Genomic DNA, 17,435 nt, shown 5'->3' on the forward strand with positions numbered 1-17,435 from the left:
AACTCATTACCCCTAGTGCTGGTTTATGCCTCCCTTATGGGGTGGGGCTGTACTCAGCCATAGACTTCAAACGGCACAGAAGCCCCTATAGCTTTTACTCTAGAACGATGTCCTCCCAGAGAGGAACTACAGCCAATTAGATAAAGAAGCACTAGCCATTGTGTCAGGGGTTAAAAAATTCCACGAATATGTCTTTGGGCGGAATTTTGAAATCGTGACTGACCACAGACCGCTACTAGGGATACTGGCTGGCGACCGGCCAACGCCTGTGGCACTTTCGCCACGCTTGACCCGATGGACTATATTCTTAGCCGCTTATTCTACAAGCTGCAGCATCGACCAGGAAAGAAGTGGGGCATGCAGGCCGCGTTAAGCAGATGCCCACTACCAGGGGCGACCGAAGACCCCACTCCGGGGCCCATCCTGTTATTGACTCTTTGGACTCTGGCCCAGTCACATCTAAGGAAGTGGCTCGGGCATCATACCGGACATTATGTTAAGGACTGTACTCGGTTGGGTACAAGAGGGTGGCCGCTGCCGGGCGAGCGTTTAAAATTTGTTAAAAAAGATGAGCTCTCGGCTCAAGGGGTGCCTGTTATGGGGTGATCGGTGTAATCCCCGATAAATTAAGGGAAGGTACTGGACCTCCTCCACGAGGTCACCCAGGGATCGTAAGGATGAAGGGGCTAGCAAGAAGCTATGTGTGGTGGCCACTCATGGACTCAGAGATTGCTGAGAGGGTAGGGAAATGCCAGGCTTGCCAAGAGTCAGACCTCTACCCCAACGCCCCAGTCAGGAATGGGAAAACCCCAAGGGCCCTGGTCAAGAATCCACATTGATTTTGCTGGCCCTTTCCATGGCCAAACTTTCTAGTGGTTGTTGATGCATTCTCTAAATGGTTGGAGATCATACTCATGAAATCCACTACGGCCGAGGCAGTAATCGCAGCCCTCGCCACCTATTAACCCACGGGTTGCCTGACACTCTGGTGTCCGACAGCGCAATTCACGGCAGCCCAGTTGAAGAATACTTGGCAGAGGAGGGCATCCGACATGCCCTCTCTGCGCCTTTCCACCCTGCGTCGAATGGCCTTGCAGAGCGTTCCGTCCGGGCGCTAAGGAGGCATTGTCCAGGCTCAAGCCAGGTGACTGGCAAACAAAGATAGACTTCTTTCTGGCCGTTCAGCACAGAACCCCAAGCACTGCTACAGGCAGAAGCCCAGCGAACTATTGATGGGACGGAAACTCCGGTGCCCACTTGACGCTTGAGTCCCCATTACACACAGAGGGTTACAAGGAAATAGACAAAACAAGAGAATTGGGCATAGGCGACGAGTGTGGGCCCGCAACTACGGGACGGCCCGGTTGGCTCATGGGACAAATAATAAAAGCAACCGGCCCAAAGTCATACTTGGTCGAATTACAAGACAACCGAGTATGGTGGCGCCACATAGATCAGATAAGGAGACGAATAACTGAACAACCTAAGCCACAAGAAATAAATTATGACCCCTCCTTATTTGAACCCACAGCTGACAATGACCCGGGAGGCGCAGACTTAGCTGAGGTCCCGGAGGTCCAGCTGACGCCATCTGGTTCCAGAGAAACAACAGGAAAATTACAAAATAATCCAGGGCCGGATGGCCAAGAAAAGAATCTGCCAATAATCCAGGGCCCGATGGTTTAGAGAAAGAGCTGGGAGGAGAAAATAGACCCTCGAACAGCTCAAAACACCACCCAGAACTGAACCGCGCAGGTCTGAAAGAACTAGGAGACGCCCAGGTTATTTGCGTGACTACGTCGAAAAATAACATGTAAATAAAATGCAAATAGAGGCAAAGTGTTTTCTGGGAGGGGAGGAGTGTTATGTATTCTTGTATGTTCCTTTAAATATTTGAGCGGGAAATCAGCACGTTGCTGATTGGACGAAGCCGTCCGTAGAACTGTATAAAAGGAGAGGTTTGTTCCCCAGCCTGTTGCTGGGTTCACCCTATATTAAAGAGCTGTTGTCACTACCCTGGTCTCCAGCCTCGTTACTTCCAGAACTTAACAATAACTATATGAAATTGTATACAATCAAAGGGAATATCAGGACAGGAACGGTAGGCACGTTGGTGCTCTTATGCACGTCCCTTACAGACCTCTTAGGAATGGGGTGAGGTCAATAGTAGATAGCTTTTGGTTAAAGCTTTGGAGATTTTGGGAAGAGACCATAGAGTCTGGTAGTGCATTCCAGGCATTAACAACTCTGTTTCTGAAGTCATATTTTCTGCAGTCAAGATTGGAGCGGTTCACATTAAGCTTAAATCTATTGTGTGCTCGTGTATTGTTGTGATTGAAGCTGAAGCTGAAGTCAAGAAAGCAAAGGCTCGGAATGAACAAAGACTTGCAACAAAATCAAAGATAATTTAATTGTTTTATTCCAGCGCATGTATGTGAGTTTCTTTTGTTAGTTTTCCAGTTTAGTTTTTGACATTTTTACATATATTGCTTTATATTTTGGGATTGTTTAAATTTTCATTGCTTTCTAGAAACCCAAACATTTTCTGTCTTTAAATGAAGAATTTTTGTGTTTGTCTCTCTGCCTCTGGTAACTCTTTAATAAAAGAACTTGTTAAAGACCTTGGAGTTTTCATATCAAATGATCTAAGTGCCAAAGCCCACTGCAACTACATAGCAAAAAAAGCTCTAAGAGTTGTAAACCTAATCTTGCGTAGCTTCTTTTCCAAAAACACTACACTACTAACCAGAGCATATAAAACATTTGCTAGACCAATCCTTGAATACAGCTCGCCTGTCTGGAACTCATATCTCATTTCAGACATTAATACAATTGAGCGTGTCCAGAAATATTTTACAAGAAGAGTTCTCCACTCCTCTGATTACAACAAAATACCTCATGCCATCAGACTTGAAATTGGGTTTAGAAAATTTAGAACTCCGCCGCCTTCGACATGACTTGAGTTTAACTCATAGAATCATCTGTTACAATGTCCTTCCTGTTGAAGACTACTTCAGCTTCAATTGCAGAAATACACAAGCACACAATAGATTTAAGCTTAATGTGAACCGCTCCAATCTTGATTGCAGAAAATATGACTTCAGTAACAGAGTCGTTAATGCCTGGAATGCACTACCTGACTCTGTGGTCTCTTCCCAAAATCCCCAAAGCTTTAACCAAAGACTATCTACTATTGATCTCACCCCATTCCTAAGAGGTCTGTAAGGGGCGTGCATAAAAGCATAAGGGTGCCTACCGTTCCTGTCCTAATGTTCCCTTTCATTATTATTTTTTATTTGCATTTATATCCCGCCCTTCTCTGAAGACTCAGGGCGGCTTACACTGTGTTAAGCAATAGTCTTCATCCATTTGTATATTATATACAAAGTCAACTTATTGCCCCCAACAATCTGGGTCCTCATTTTACCTACCTTATAAAGGATGGAAGGCTGAGTCAACCTTGGGCCTGGTGGGACTTGAACCTGCAATAATTGCAAGCAGCTGCTGTTAATAACAGACTGTCTTAGTCTGTTGAGCCACCATAAGTATGTAATAAGTATTACATACTTATGCTTATATATATGCTTATATATCGTATAGTTATTTCATGCTTATGCTTATATATACTGTTGTGACAAATAAATAAATAAATAAATAAACTGAAGAGTAGCGGATTCAGGACTGAACTTTATGGAGCCCCCACTCAGAGCCCCCTTCCAATCAGACCCTCCCGTTTCAAGCTAGTTATGCATCTCCTTAATTTTCATGTTACACTTATGTAACTTGCTAATTTGCATGTCATGGGATACTTTGGCTAATTGCTGAAGTCAAGTTATATTATATCCACACCACATCAACCCCATAATTTACTAAGGATGCCGTCCAAACAAAATAATGAACTCATTTATTCTTGGCAAATTCAAGCTGACTTCTAGTCATCACTGGGGTTGGAAGCAACTGCAAATGCAAATGAATGCTCACATGAAGCACCTCTCGAAACTACTTCACTTGGCTTGGTTCGTTGCTTCCAGATTGGTTGTTTTTTATCTCCCTGAGTTTCCCAAATCCTCTTTTCCCTTCCTTTGGAAAATGAGGGGTGTTTTCCTTCCTCTGGTCATCTGGACTCCAAAGGTTTGTCCAGCAAGTTCATTCTGCACCTTGGATACCCTACTTCAGATTAACAGAGTTGGAAGGGACCTTGTAGGTCATCTAGTCCTATCCCCTGTAGGAATTTAGCGCCCACCCCCCTCCTAGAAGAATGAAATATTTTAGAAAATACTTAAAAGGCAGAATATATTTCTGGATGAGAAATGAGAAACATGTTTTAAAGACAAAGCAGCTCCTGCAACTTCCTGACTTCATCTTTGTCAATGGGCCATTAAAGCTTCAGCCAAGCTCACTCAATCCCCCCACCTTTGTCAATGACCATCATTTGCAACACAATAGAACAGAAACTCACCACATGGCAAGGCTCAGGCAAGCTTGAGAGACAACCTACAACGCTAGCTAAGACTCCCACCCCCTGGGAGTTTGACAACCAATCAGAATACTCTTCCTGTGCCCCAGAAAGTTCAAAGCTCAGAAAAAGCATAAAGCCAGGGAGCAGACAGGATCTCGGCCCTTTTCTGTTCAGGATCTCAAGCCATGTGATCCTGGCCACCATTAAACCATCTTTCCAAGCAGTCTCCATGTTTCCAGTGTCTTTGTCCCCACTTGGAACTGAACCCAGATGGATATTTCTTCCAACACCCCCAAGCACGAGACCCTACACCTTTTCTGACAGATGGCAGTTCTGTCTCTTCTTGAAAGCTCCCATAACTTCTGAAGGCAACTTCTGCTCCATGGCTTGATTGTTCTGTCAGGAAATTTCTCCTTATTTCCAGGTTGAATCTCTCCTTGTTCAGTTTCCATCCATTGTTCCTTGTCTGGCCTTCAGGTGTTTTGGAAAATAGGTTGACCCCCTCCTCTGTGACAGCCCCTCAAATATTGGTTGACTGCTATCCGGTCTCCCCTGGTCCTTCTCTTTACTAGACTATCCATGCCCAGTTCCTGCACCCGTTCATCGTATGTTTTAGCCCCCCATCCCCTAATCATCTTGGTTGCTCTTCTCTGCACTTTTGCTAGAGTCTCAACTTCTTTTTTTATAGTGTGGTGGAATTTAAGTGGAATTCTTTTAATGTAGGAAGGCAAGAAGCAAAAAGTGACACAGCTTGAACCTTCCTGCAAGCCAATTCCCCTTTGAAGGTCCTGCACCTAGATGGGTTTTGATGTGTTTCTGATTGCCCTGGATTTTGTTTTCCTGTTTTCTGGGTTAATCTTTCTCCCAAGTCTTTTCTTTTTCCTGTCCTTGGGTTTTAATCCTGTCAGGGGCAGGAAAAAAGGAGTTTCGGTTTACCTTGGAGAGTTTATTTTTAGACTGATTCCCCTTATCTTAATGGCTCTACTTAAGTGTTTCTGTTACTTTTGTAACAGCCATTAGCATGGCTGCTCCGAGTTTTCCTTTCAGCCGGTACTTCTTGGTTGTCTTAAAGGGGGAAGGGCTTCTTTGAGTCTCTTGGCACTGTTTTCTGAGGTTCCTGGCGCTGTCCTTTTGGGGTGTACTTCCCACAATGGGAGCTGCAATTATTGGTATGACTTTCACGTGCATTCAAGGAGACTCACAAATTACAAAAGGTAACTGGTAAAAAAAAATTAAAAAGGAAAGAAAACACTCTGCTCCTCCCCCCAGCATGTCAAGTCTTTCCTGCTTCCTTCTTGCTCCCCTCATAGTTTTGCTTCATTCTATGTGCACATCTCTGCATTTTTCTTAGAAACTCTTCCTCTACTCTACAACTTGGCTACTTACATGGAAAACTTTAGACATCTGATCAGAATCCATGGTTGTTCTTCAGGGGAGATTTCTGCCAGCAGACGGAAGCCAAACACAGGCAATTAAACAGGTGGTTAAAATATATAGGAAAACCACAAAAAATGGGGAAACTGTGCATTCTCATAAAAGCGACCCGATTGAAGGAGTGCAAGAAAGGAGATGAGCAAGGAATAAGCAGATTGAGGGTACTTGCATCTCTTTATCCTGGCCCTCTCCGTCTCCCTCAATCCTTCTTCAGCATCACTGAGAATGACCTCCAAATCATTCACAGGGTTCTCCTGGGTCAACATTTTGGGTTGGGTGAAGCATTTTCAACCATGATCTTCCTAATGGTCAGTTTTTATGCTTTGAAGTGGCTTTGAAGTAGCTACTGTACTCAACTTTTATTATATTACTGTTGTTCTTGTTATTGCCTCTATATTTGAGGCAATAATAACAGCAAGAGCCATGGTGGCGTAGTGGTTTTTTTTTGTTTTTTGTTTGCATTTATATCCCGCCCTTCTCCGAAGACTCAGGGCGGCTTATACTGTGTCAAGCAATAGTCTTCGTCCATTTGTATATTATATACAAAGTCAACTTATTGCCCCCCAACAATCTGGGTCCTCATTTTACCTACCTTATAAAGGATGGAAGGCTGAGTCAACCTTGGGCCTGGTGGGACTTGAACCTGCAATATTGCAAGCAGTTGCTGTTAGAGTGTGGTTAGAGTGTGGTTAGAGTGCAGTACTGCAGGCTACTTCTGCTGACTGCCAGCTGCCTGCAATTTGGCAGTTCGACTCTCACCAGGCTCAAGGTTGACTCAGCCTTCTGTCCTTCCGAGGTGGGTAAAATGAGGACCCAGATTGTTGGGGGCAAGAGGCTGACTCTGTAAACTGCTTAGAGAGGGCTGTAAAAGCACTGTGAAGCGGCATATAAGTCTAAGTGCTGTTGCTATTGCTATATTTGGCATTGGTCAGACCATACCTGGAATATTCTGTCTGGTTTTGGGCATCATATTTTAGGAAGAGCAAGATAAATTGGAGTTTGTCCAGAGGAAATCAGCCCCTGACTTCCCAGCCCCTGGGTAATATGGAGCAGCATGCAAATAACAGAAGAATGAAAAAAGCACACACACAAAATGAAATTTGCATGCCAGAAGGAATGGCAAGGAAAACTCTCACCCTGACAAGCCAGGTTTTTCTGCAATTTTAGGTAAGGGAATGTTAAACCTCATTTGTTGAGAACCTGGTATGGCCTTGCAGGAGAAGACCTCTTCTCATCCCGTGTACTACTTTTATCTTCCTACAGTAAATTCTTTTCCAAGAGGCTCAGCCCAAAAGTACAATTAGCTTTGCTTCCTTCACAACTGAGGCTCACTTAATTCCCAGAACTGGCCTCATCCATGAGGTGATCTGACATCTGAGAAGAAACAAAGGTTGTCATGTTTCATCTATTAACAACATTAAGGCCGGTTTAGCTCACGCTGGTAAAGCCTGTTATTAAGAACACAGTAGCCTGCAATTACTGCAGGTTCAAGCCCGGCCCAAGGTTGACTCAGCCTTCCATCCTTTATAAGGTAGGTAAAATGAGGACCCAGATTGTTGGGGGGGCAATAAGTTGACTTTGTAAAAATATACAAATAGAATGAGACTATTGCCTTATACACTGTAAGCCGCCCTGAGTCTTCGGAGAAGGGCGGGGTATAAATGTAAACAAAAAAAAAAAAAAAAAAAAGGCCACACCTTTCCAATAAGCCATGGAGGCAGGGGAACCCATCATGGTTTGTTTATCTTGGACTGTGAAGAAGTCAAAGTCACTCAGAATTTCTGCAGGACATGGGAAATAGAATGAATGAATGAATGAGCTGGAAGGGACCTTGGAAGTCTTCTAGTCCAGCCCCCTGTTTAAGCAGGAGAACCTATAGCATTTCAGATTAGTTACTGTCTAGGCTCTTCTTAGAAACATACAGTATTTGGGCAAATACACAGACAGATTTCATTGAAGGCCTGAAGTTCAGCCCCGGAGCATAACTCTGGAACCAAGAGAGGCACAAGGCTGTTCTGAAACGAATCAGCTTAGTAAGCACAGATAGAATAAAACCTCTCATAGTAAAGCTGTTACGTATTTGTATTATATATGTAACAGAAAAATGATAAGTATAATAACAGTCTAAAAATAATTAAGAATAGATATAATAAAGTAAAACAGAAAGATATTGTATGAAGTTCCAAACTTAATTTGGAAGTGCATGTAGTTCTTGACTTACACTCACAATTGTTCCTTGGATTTTAGTCTTAAGGCACTGCAAGCATTATGGGGTTTACCATGTGATCTGAATTCAACTATATGACCACTTTTACAATGGTGGTTAATGCGAGGCAATTGCCAAGCATCCAAAATGTGACTCTGTGTCCTGTGTCTCTGTGATCTGCCATTTTATGCTTTCTTGTGCTTCGCTGCTAGGCGCTTCCAGACTGCCATGAACTGTGGGGAAGGGGATGGCAGGGAGGTGTCAAGGTTCCCACTGATGAACCCAACCAAGCAAGCCTTGTTGAGACGATCCAATCTCTTAATGCAAAACTTTATTGAGTACATCATTTTGGCACAGAATGAAAGCAAAAACAGCTCTGGGTAATTCCCAGTCAATTGAATATAATTAAAGTATAGAATCTCCCCTCCCTTCATTAGTGCATTGTCCAATTAGGTGTCCAGGTGTTGTTGTGGGAAAGTCTCCACGACGCTGGCAGACACCTGCTGAAACATCCTTGGTTCCCATGAGACCGTTTCTCATTATTGTCTGGAATAAACATTTCAATCTCTCTCTCCCTTACCCCCAGGTCTGTTGGCAAGCTATGAAGCAGTAAAAGTGAAAGCAGACTGAATACACTTTGAAGCTTCGGGAAGCAAAAGTAAGCGCTGTATCTCCTCCAGACTCTGCCTCAAGGTCACCAGCTGGAAGAAGGGGTGGGGGTGCATACCAAGCTATGCTTGGACTGGCTGTTAGGAAAACACCTTGCCTGGATCTGATTGGTTGCACTGGGGCGGGCGGTGGGAGGCAGCTAAGGGAGGGAAGGTAGTTAGATTCTGGCTTTGCACTACTGCACTACTCTTGATCTCTAATAAAATGATACCTTTCTCAACAAATGGAGCCAAGGATTGCAAGGATTTCAGAGATTTAAGTTGTGGCAAGTCCAACAGTGACAAACATAACTTCAACAATGGGACATAAGTCCATCATAACTTTGAATGGTTGTTAAACAATTGTTCGATAAATGAGGGTTACATATATTGTGCAGATGGTAGCACAAGACTGGGCAACCTGGGAAAATAGTGTTTAGTCTGAGAAAAGTAAACATTAAGTAGAATCACACCCCTACCTGAAATTTCTTCATGATTGAGTAAATGAAGGTCTGTCTTACCAAAAAAAAGAGCAGAGTAACTACTTAAGAGTTTCTACTGGGCCATTGCCAAATGGATGTAACTGGGCCCAACAAACATTGAGAGTATCTTGTATTTTACATGTGCCTATTCCAAAAGCATTGGATTGGATTGCAATTCTTATTGGCAATCATGAGTTGGCATTTAGCGATCCAGTATATTGAAGGAGACAACCAATCTTTTTGGGGAGGGGCTGACATTTAGCTTTATAGTCTTTTCTACGGACTGCAATGTCCAATGTGTGAGGGCCAAGACAATGACAGCAGGACCCAGAGCATAATATAATTCATTTAAACTTAATTTGAATCATTTACAAATAAGATTACTTTATGGTTCCTATTGGGCTTCTTTTTCCTCAGAAAAGGCTCCTGGAAGGCTGAAGACAAGACATGAAACACCCGGCTCTCCAGTCTGTAGAGATTCTCAATCATCCAGGTCCTGAGTTGTCCCAAAGTCCAGGCAACTGGACTTTTCTTGTTTCTCTTTGAAGGCATTTCACTTCTCATCCAAGAAGTTTCTTCAGCTCTGACAGGATAGAGGAGATTGGAAGGATTGATATTCCTTGCAGACAGCTGGTCATTGGCATCCTTTCAGAGGGTCCTCGAGGCCACTTGGACCTGTGTCCTCAGGGTCACCTGAGTGGTGCAAATGGTTCCTGTAGTCTGCATTTTTTTTTCCTGGAAATCCATTCCTACAGACGTTTAGCTATACAATTGGGGATCGACACCCTTTGGATGGTGTTGGAGTAGGAATGGATTTCCAGAGGGAAAATTGCAGACTACAGGGACCATTTGCACCACTCAGGTGACCCTGAGGACACAGAGGAACCTCCAGGTGCTTCAGGACCTCTGAAAGGATGCAAATCAGTGGTGTCAAAATTTTTGCTACCGATTCAGTGGGCATGGGAGGGGGGGCATGTGACTGAGTGGGCATGGACAATTTGACATCACTCACGCCCACACCCACTCAGTCACATGACCCCCACACACATAGCCACGCCCACAGGAAAAGGTAGGAAAATTTTTGGAATTTCCACCTATCTACCTCTGCCCTCCCTTGGCCAGTCGCCCCCGTTTCCCTTCCTTTAGTGGCCCCGGCCCTAGCCCCGCTTCCTCCTCCACCACCGCTTCTTTGTTTGGGCTGCTTACCTTCTGTGGGCGGCTGGTCCAGAGTTCGGAAGGCAAGTTGACCGGAGTTTTCGGCGGCCCCAGCCAGGCACTGCTACTGGAAAGCGGCAGTGGCAAAGAAGCCTCCATGGCTGCAGGCCTTGGACTTGCAAGGCAATGGGATGTGCATGTGCGAAGAACATGGCAGTGAGGAACATGGCGGGCAGGGCGAGCAAGCAGCAACTGGGGGACCAGTTCAAGGGCGTGGCCAGCCAGCCATCACTACCAGTTTGGCGATCTTGGCCAAATTTCCGCCAACAGTTCATGCGAACCGGTGCAAACCGGCTGAATACCACCTGGAGCACTTGGAGGTGTCCTCAGGGTCACCTGAGTAGTGCTCCTGGTTCCTTTTTTTAAAAGGATGCCAATGGGTACTTACTTACGGGACCGCCTGCTGTTACCACACGCCTCCCACCGACCCGTACGCTCCCATAGAGAGGGACTTCTCAGGGTGCCGTCCGCCAAACAATGTCGGCTGGCGGCCCCCAGGGGAAGGGCCTTCTCTGTGGGGGCTCCCACTCTGGAACGAGCTTCCCGGGTTTACGCCAAATACCTGACCTTCGGACATTCCGTCATAACTGAAGACCCATCTTTTTATTTGCGCGGGGCTGGCTTAAATTTGGATTTTAATAAGGGGAATTTTATTAATTTTAAATGGGGTTTTAACTGATGGCAATTTTTTAACTTTGGGCTATTTTAAATAAGTTTTTTAAAGGGTATTTTAACTTGTATATTTGTATTGTTGGTTTTTATCTTGCCTGTACACCGCCCTGAGTCCTTCGGGAGAAGGGCGGTATAAAAATTAAATTAAATAAATAAATAAATAAATTAAATAAATATACAATCCTTCCATTCCCCACTATCCTGTCAAAGCTGAAGAAGCTTCTTGGATGAGAAGCGAAATGTCTTCAAAGAAAAAACAAGAAAAAGTCCAGTTGCCTCCTGAAAAACCACCTGTGGGACACCCCGCTCCCCAGCTTCTTTGACATGGGCATCCTGACCGCTTCCTTGTGGGGAACTCTTTCTGGAGGGGCAGCTCCCAGTTCCATCAACCCTTGAGGGCCAGCCCCCTCGATATGGGCTGGAACTTTCTGAGTGACCCTCTGGCTGCGGATGTCCTCTCCAACTCCTGGATTTCTGTCCAGGAATGTTTGGCTTTCTTGGGTGGCCCCACAGGCTCCCAAGAGTCACTTGATTGCTGTGGGTGACAGAACAAATGCATTAACTAATATAGAAATATTTTTATTTTCCAGGTTTAGGAAGACTGCCCTGAATTCGCGGAAGCAGTCAGTATAAAAGGATTGTAGAAACAAACAAAGAAATAATGACATTTCCACCATTGGCCTCATTTGTGTAATACCATAACTGACAATGTTACAACATTCATATCAATTTACTTCACTTTGGTAAAAATGACATAAGAATATCAACAAGTACAGAAAGAATGCCAATTTCACAACTCATGATTTAACACATGTTTGGCTTTAATAGCCACCCCTTCATCCCAAAGGGCCTGTTAAATTGAGGCTTCCTTGTATTATTAACAGCTTTAGTTTCCCAGACAGGGATATTTTGCAGAGGAAGGATTGAACGTATGTAAAATCCAATTGATACTCATTGCTTCATTTGAAGAAGGTATTAAGAACAAGCTTTTATTTGCTAATGATAAAAATCTGTATGCTTCTGTTTCTAAACAAAATGCATTTATTTTCCCAATCAAGGAATAGGAGAAAACATTGCTTAAGCTTTTTAAAAAATTAAGTATCTGATAACACTTTACAAGTTCAAATTTCAAAAGATGATTTTGAAATTGTAGGTATTATTTTCTAAATATTGAGAGAAAGAATTGCTCTAGCAGCCATGGTGCTCAGTGTCAACTCACTGCCTGCCCACAGACCGTTATTTGGTATTTGTTGAAAGTCAGATGCCTGTAATTTAGAGTGCCTAAGGTTCCATCCTGTCTTGTTTATAATGTAAGATTTTGCAAAATTCTACATTTAAGAACACTTTTCATTCTATAGATGAAAGAAAACCCCCAAATAGTCAGCAAGAGAATTGGGAATGCCAGAAATAAAAATAGGAATCTTGGAAGCATAGTAATTTTAACTGCAGCTATTCTACCAAGCAAACATAATAAGAGATTCTACAATTATAAATGTATGGAATTATTGGGAGGAGCACTTGGGTCGTAAAGGGTGCCCCTCCCTCTAAAACCTCCAGAAGATGGCCGTCCATCTTGGCTTCAACCCGTCCAGTCATGGGGAGCCTCTCTTTTAGAAGAATAGAATAGAATTTTTTATTGGCCAAGTGTGATTGGACACACAAGGAATTTGTCTTGGTGCATATGCTCTCAGTGTACATAAAAGAAAAGATACGTTCATCAAGGTACAACATTTACAACACAATTGATGGTCAATATATCAATATAAATCATAAGGATTGCCAGCAACAAGTTATAGTCATACAGTCGTAAGTGGGAGGAGATGGGTGATGGGAACTATGAAACGATTAATAGTAGTGCAGATTCAGTAAACAGTCTGACAGTGTTGAGGGAATTATTTGTTTAGCAGAGTGATGGCCTTCGGGAAAAAACTGTTCTTGTGTCTAGTTGTTCTGGTGTGCAGTGCTCTATAGTGTCGTTTTGAGGGTAGGAGTTGAAACAGTTTATGTCCAGGATGCGAGGGATCTGCAAATATTTTCACGGCCCTCTTCTTGATTCGTGCAGTATACAGGTCCTCAATGGAAGGCAAGTTGGTAGCAATTATTTTTTCTGCAGTTCTAATTATCCTCTGAAGTCTGTGTTTTTCTTGTTGGGTTGCAGAACCGAACCAGACAGTTATAGAGGTGCAAATGACAGACTCAATAATTCCTCTGTAGAATTGGATCAGCAGCTCCTTGTCAGCAGCTCCTTATTTCTAGCGTTATAATAAAACCATAAAACCAGATTGACCTTCGCTTCTTCTTGGTGGTGATTCTTTGCACGTTATGTAAACGAAGGGTCTTTATTGTCGGAGCTCATAACAGAAGGCATAATGATCACAGGACCTGTGTTGCAGAGGTCCAGACAATCTCTAGATGGCAGCAGAGAAAATAGAAAAAAAATGCCTTTTGTCTGCCATCTAGTGATCTGTGCATCCACAAAATCCCACGCTCAGTTAATACTAATTAATATGAATACACTTCCCTCAGTCTAAGGTGAAGGGAAGGGTGGGTTGGTTAATTCCTCTATTCTGTTTGTTCCAGCACCGGGCATCATTTTGCAAGCAATATACTTTAGCAAAGCTGCCTTTTATTCTGCTCCCAAAGTTTAATCTCTTTTTATTGTTTCACAGTTGTGGGTTTCTTCACCTGATATGAAAAGAACATGAAAATGCTCACCAGGGCCCTCTCCTGGAAGTCCACCATTGAAGCACAGAGACTATTAATGGTCCTGAGTATTTCTGCTTTGTTTTCATCAACAGTCCTGATCTTTAAGAAAGATCTGGTTGATGTTAGAACGGAGAACATAGCAGATGGAAGCAAAACTGCCAGGCAGGCGAAGGCTTGTGGGGGGTGGGGGTGTTGGGTTGAAGAAGACTTTGCCATGGCCCAGCTCATTTTCCCTAAAGCAAAGTGTAAATTTAACCAATAGATTCCTACTTTGTACAAATCAGAAGGGAAACCGAATCTATTTATTTTGGAAAGTGCAAGTTAGATTTGTATTAAAATGTGTACTAAGCAGATTTCTGTACTGTTCTATTGGTATTTGGCCCCAAATCATCCATAAACACTGTGGTTGCAGAAGGGATGTGGAGACGAATCTTTCCAGCCCTCTGACTCTGCATCGCCCTGGCTGGGATTAACTCGGAGGTCTCCTTGCCACAAGACGCATGATGGACAGGAGCTGACCTGGAGGAGACCAAAGCTCTCCACAACAGAGCTTTTGCTGCTGTGTGCAACACCCCCCAAAGTTCCGCTCAGTGCAAGAAGGGAGAAGCAGAGCTTGTGGGGGGCACTCAGATTCGAAAACATCTCCTTGGCTGCTCCTTGATATGGACCGAGTAGACACTCATTCTTACCCAGAAGCACATTCTTCACATTTCTTAGTGGGCTGTGTGTGTGGTTGTGGGTATTAAAAGCACAACATTAGGAAAGAAAATGCCGTATATATTTGGATATTGTTAGGAAAGAAAATCCAACAGGATTCCTGTGTTCTCTTCGCTGACAATGTCAAACTATTCAACACTACAAATAATACAGCTACTCTTCAAAAAGACCTTGACTTTTGTATAGAGCAGAACGAGGGAAATTTGGTAAAGCAAATTAGAAATCAGTCTCAGGAGCATATAAAGAGATTGTATAATGTGTTACTTGAAATAGATTCTGAAAGGGACTTGGTAAAGGACTGTATGATAAAGTGGGCACAAAATTTTCAGGAGCCAATATTATTGGAAACTTGGGAAAAAATTTGGGTTAGAAATGTTAAATTCACGCAGACACAGAATTGAGGAAAATTTTATAAAATGTTTTATAGATGGCATAGATCCTAAGAAATTATCGTATGTCAAGCAAAATGTTGGAGATGTAATTGTGATGACGCTACATATTTTCACATTTGGTGGACTTGTAAGGACATAAAGGCCTTTTGGATAAAAATTTGGTGGATTTTACAAAATGTTTTGAAAAGAAGATAAAGTTCCTGCCAATTTTTTCTTGTTGGGAATTATTACGGATTGTACAGTAATTGAGACTAAATTGATTTTAAATCTAATAACAGCAGCAAGATTACTAATAGGACAATACTGGAAGAAAAAGAAGTACCTACAATAGAAGAATGGATATTGAAAGTTGCCAATTTGGCTGAGATGGCGAAGATATCAGCCTTTTGAAAGACAATACGCAAGAAAGATACTTAAAGGAATGGAAAAATGGATTGACTATATTCAAAGTAGATATCAGACTAAGAGTTATCAGACTGTTTTGAATGATTATGATGTATTATTTTGATTGTTTTCGGGAAGTTAGGAATTGATGATTGTAGGGTATAATTAAGTTGGGATGAAAATTTTTAGCATATGTTTGTTTTATTTTAACTATACCTTGTGCTCGTTCCGGGAAGTCGGGGGGGGGGGTTGTGAAGGGAGGGGGGAGGGGGGGAAAGGGGAAAAAATTTTTTTGTAAAACTTTTTGAATAAAAAAAAAAAAAAGACCTTGACTTCGTGTCAGAATGGTCTAAAACTTGGCAACTCCAAATCTCAACCAGCAAATGCTCTGTCTTACACATTGGAAAAAAGAACCTGAACACTAAATACTCAACGGACATTACCTTACAGATGACCCCCACCCAGTCAAAGACCTTGGAGTCTTCATATCCAATGACCTAAGTGCCAAAGCCCACTGCAACTACATCGCAAAAAAGGCATTAAGAGTTGTTAACCTAATCTTACGTAGCTTCTTCTCCAGAAACATTACACTACTAACCAGAGCTTATAAAACATTTGCTAGATCAATTCTAGAATACAGCTCGCCTGTCTGGAACCCACACCACATTTCAGACATCAATACAGTTGAACGTGTCCAGAAATATTTTACAAGAAGAGTTCTCCACTCCTCTGAATATAACAAAATACCTTATGCCATCAGACTTGAAATCTTGGGTTTAGAAAATTTAGAACTCCGCTGCCTTCAATAGGACCTATGTTTAACTCATAGAATCATCTATTACAATGTCCTTCCTGTTGAAGACTACTTCAGCTTCAATCGCAACAATATACAAGCACACAATAGATTTAAGCTTAATGTTAACCACTCCAATCTTGATTGCAGAAAATATGACTTCAGTAACAGAGTTGTTAATGCCTGGAATGCACTACCAGACTCTGTGGTCTCTTCCCAAAATCCCCAAAGCTTTAACCAAAAACTGTCTACTGTTGACCTCATCCCATTCCTAAGAGGTCTGTAAGGGGCATGCATAAGAGCACCAACGTGCCTACCGTCCCTGCCCTATTGTTTCCTTTCGTTATATACAATTAATAAAGCTATTTCATACTCATACTTATATATATGCTTATATACTACTACTACTACTACTACTACTACTACTACTAATATTTTTTTATATCCCGAAGGACTCAGATAACAGCCAGATAAAATACAATACAAAATACAATAAAACCTATTTTAAAAACTTATTCAACCTTGGCCAAATTAAAATTATAAAAGACATGATATAAAACCCCGTTTAAAATCCAATTTAAAACCCATATTATGCCAGTCCTGCTCGGAAGAATAAATACGTCTTCAGCTCGCGGCGAAAGGCCAGGAGGTCAGGAAGTTGACGGAGTCCAGGAGGGAGCCCCGATCCCTCTGACTTCTCCCGTTTCCCGGACGGTCTAGACCCTCAGAGCCTGGGCCTTCGCTTGATGTTATGCACAGCACGGTCCGTGGTCAATAAGGCCCCTAATACATGATCTTATTCAGGGGGTGCCATGGATCTTATAGGCGATGGAAACCTGGTTGGGCACTGAAGGGGGCGTGCCCCTTGTTGAAATGTGCCCACCGGGCTTCCGTGCATTCCATCAGCCGAGGGCTCAGGGTAGGGGTGGGGGGGCAGTTGTTATTAGAGAGAGTCTAGAGCCGAGGGAGACCACTGTACCTCAGATTGCCGGGTGTGAATCCCTCTTTGTGAGATGGGGTCATAGGTGTCAGATGGGCTTGTTTGTCACGTACCTGGCTCCTTGCTACGTGACAGCTGCCCTGCCCGAGCTCCTGGAAGTGCTTGCTGGGGTGGCAGTAGAGACCCCCAGACTTTTAGTCATGGGGGACTTCAACTTGCCATCTTCCGGTTCGTCATCGACAGCAGCTTGGGAGTTCATCGCTTCCATGACGGCCTTGGACCTGACCCAAGTAGTGGATGGCCCCACTCACATCGGGGGAGGCACACTGGACCTGATTTTTATCTCTGGTCAGTGGTTGAAGGATCTGGACATGAAGGATGTAGTCAC

The 17,435-nt window shown here is 43.1% G+C and overlaps 1 long non-coding RNA gene across 2 annotated transcripts in view; it reads left to right on the forward strand.

Moving 5' to 3' along the window:
* LOC131186082 (uncharacterized) overlaps positions 1-14,910 on the forward strand; it is a 30,164-nt gene extending 15,254 nt beyond the window's left edge. Inside the window, exons 2-4 of one of the 2 annotated variants that reach the window (XR_009152297.1) lie at positions 8,686-8,757; positions 11,706-12,087; positions 13,785-14,910. This is a non-coding gene — a long non-coding RNA (uncharacterized LOC131186082). Of the gene's footprint in view, positions 1-8,685; positions 8,758-11,705; positions 13,012-13,784 lie in introns of those variants that run through there. The other variant, XR_009152296.1, reaches the window with a different exon arrangement.
* Positions 14,911-17,435: the final 2,525 nt, after the last annotated feature.

Source organism: Ahaetulla prasina, chromosome 16, assembly GCF_028640845.1.
Source record: "Ahaetulla prasina isolate Xishuangbanna chromosome 16, ASM2864084v1, whole genome shotgun sequence".
Taxonomy (NCBI): Eukaryota; Metazoa; Chordata; class Lepidosauria; order Squamata; family Colubridae; genus Ahaetulla; species Ahaetulla prasina.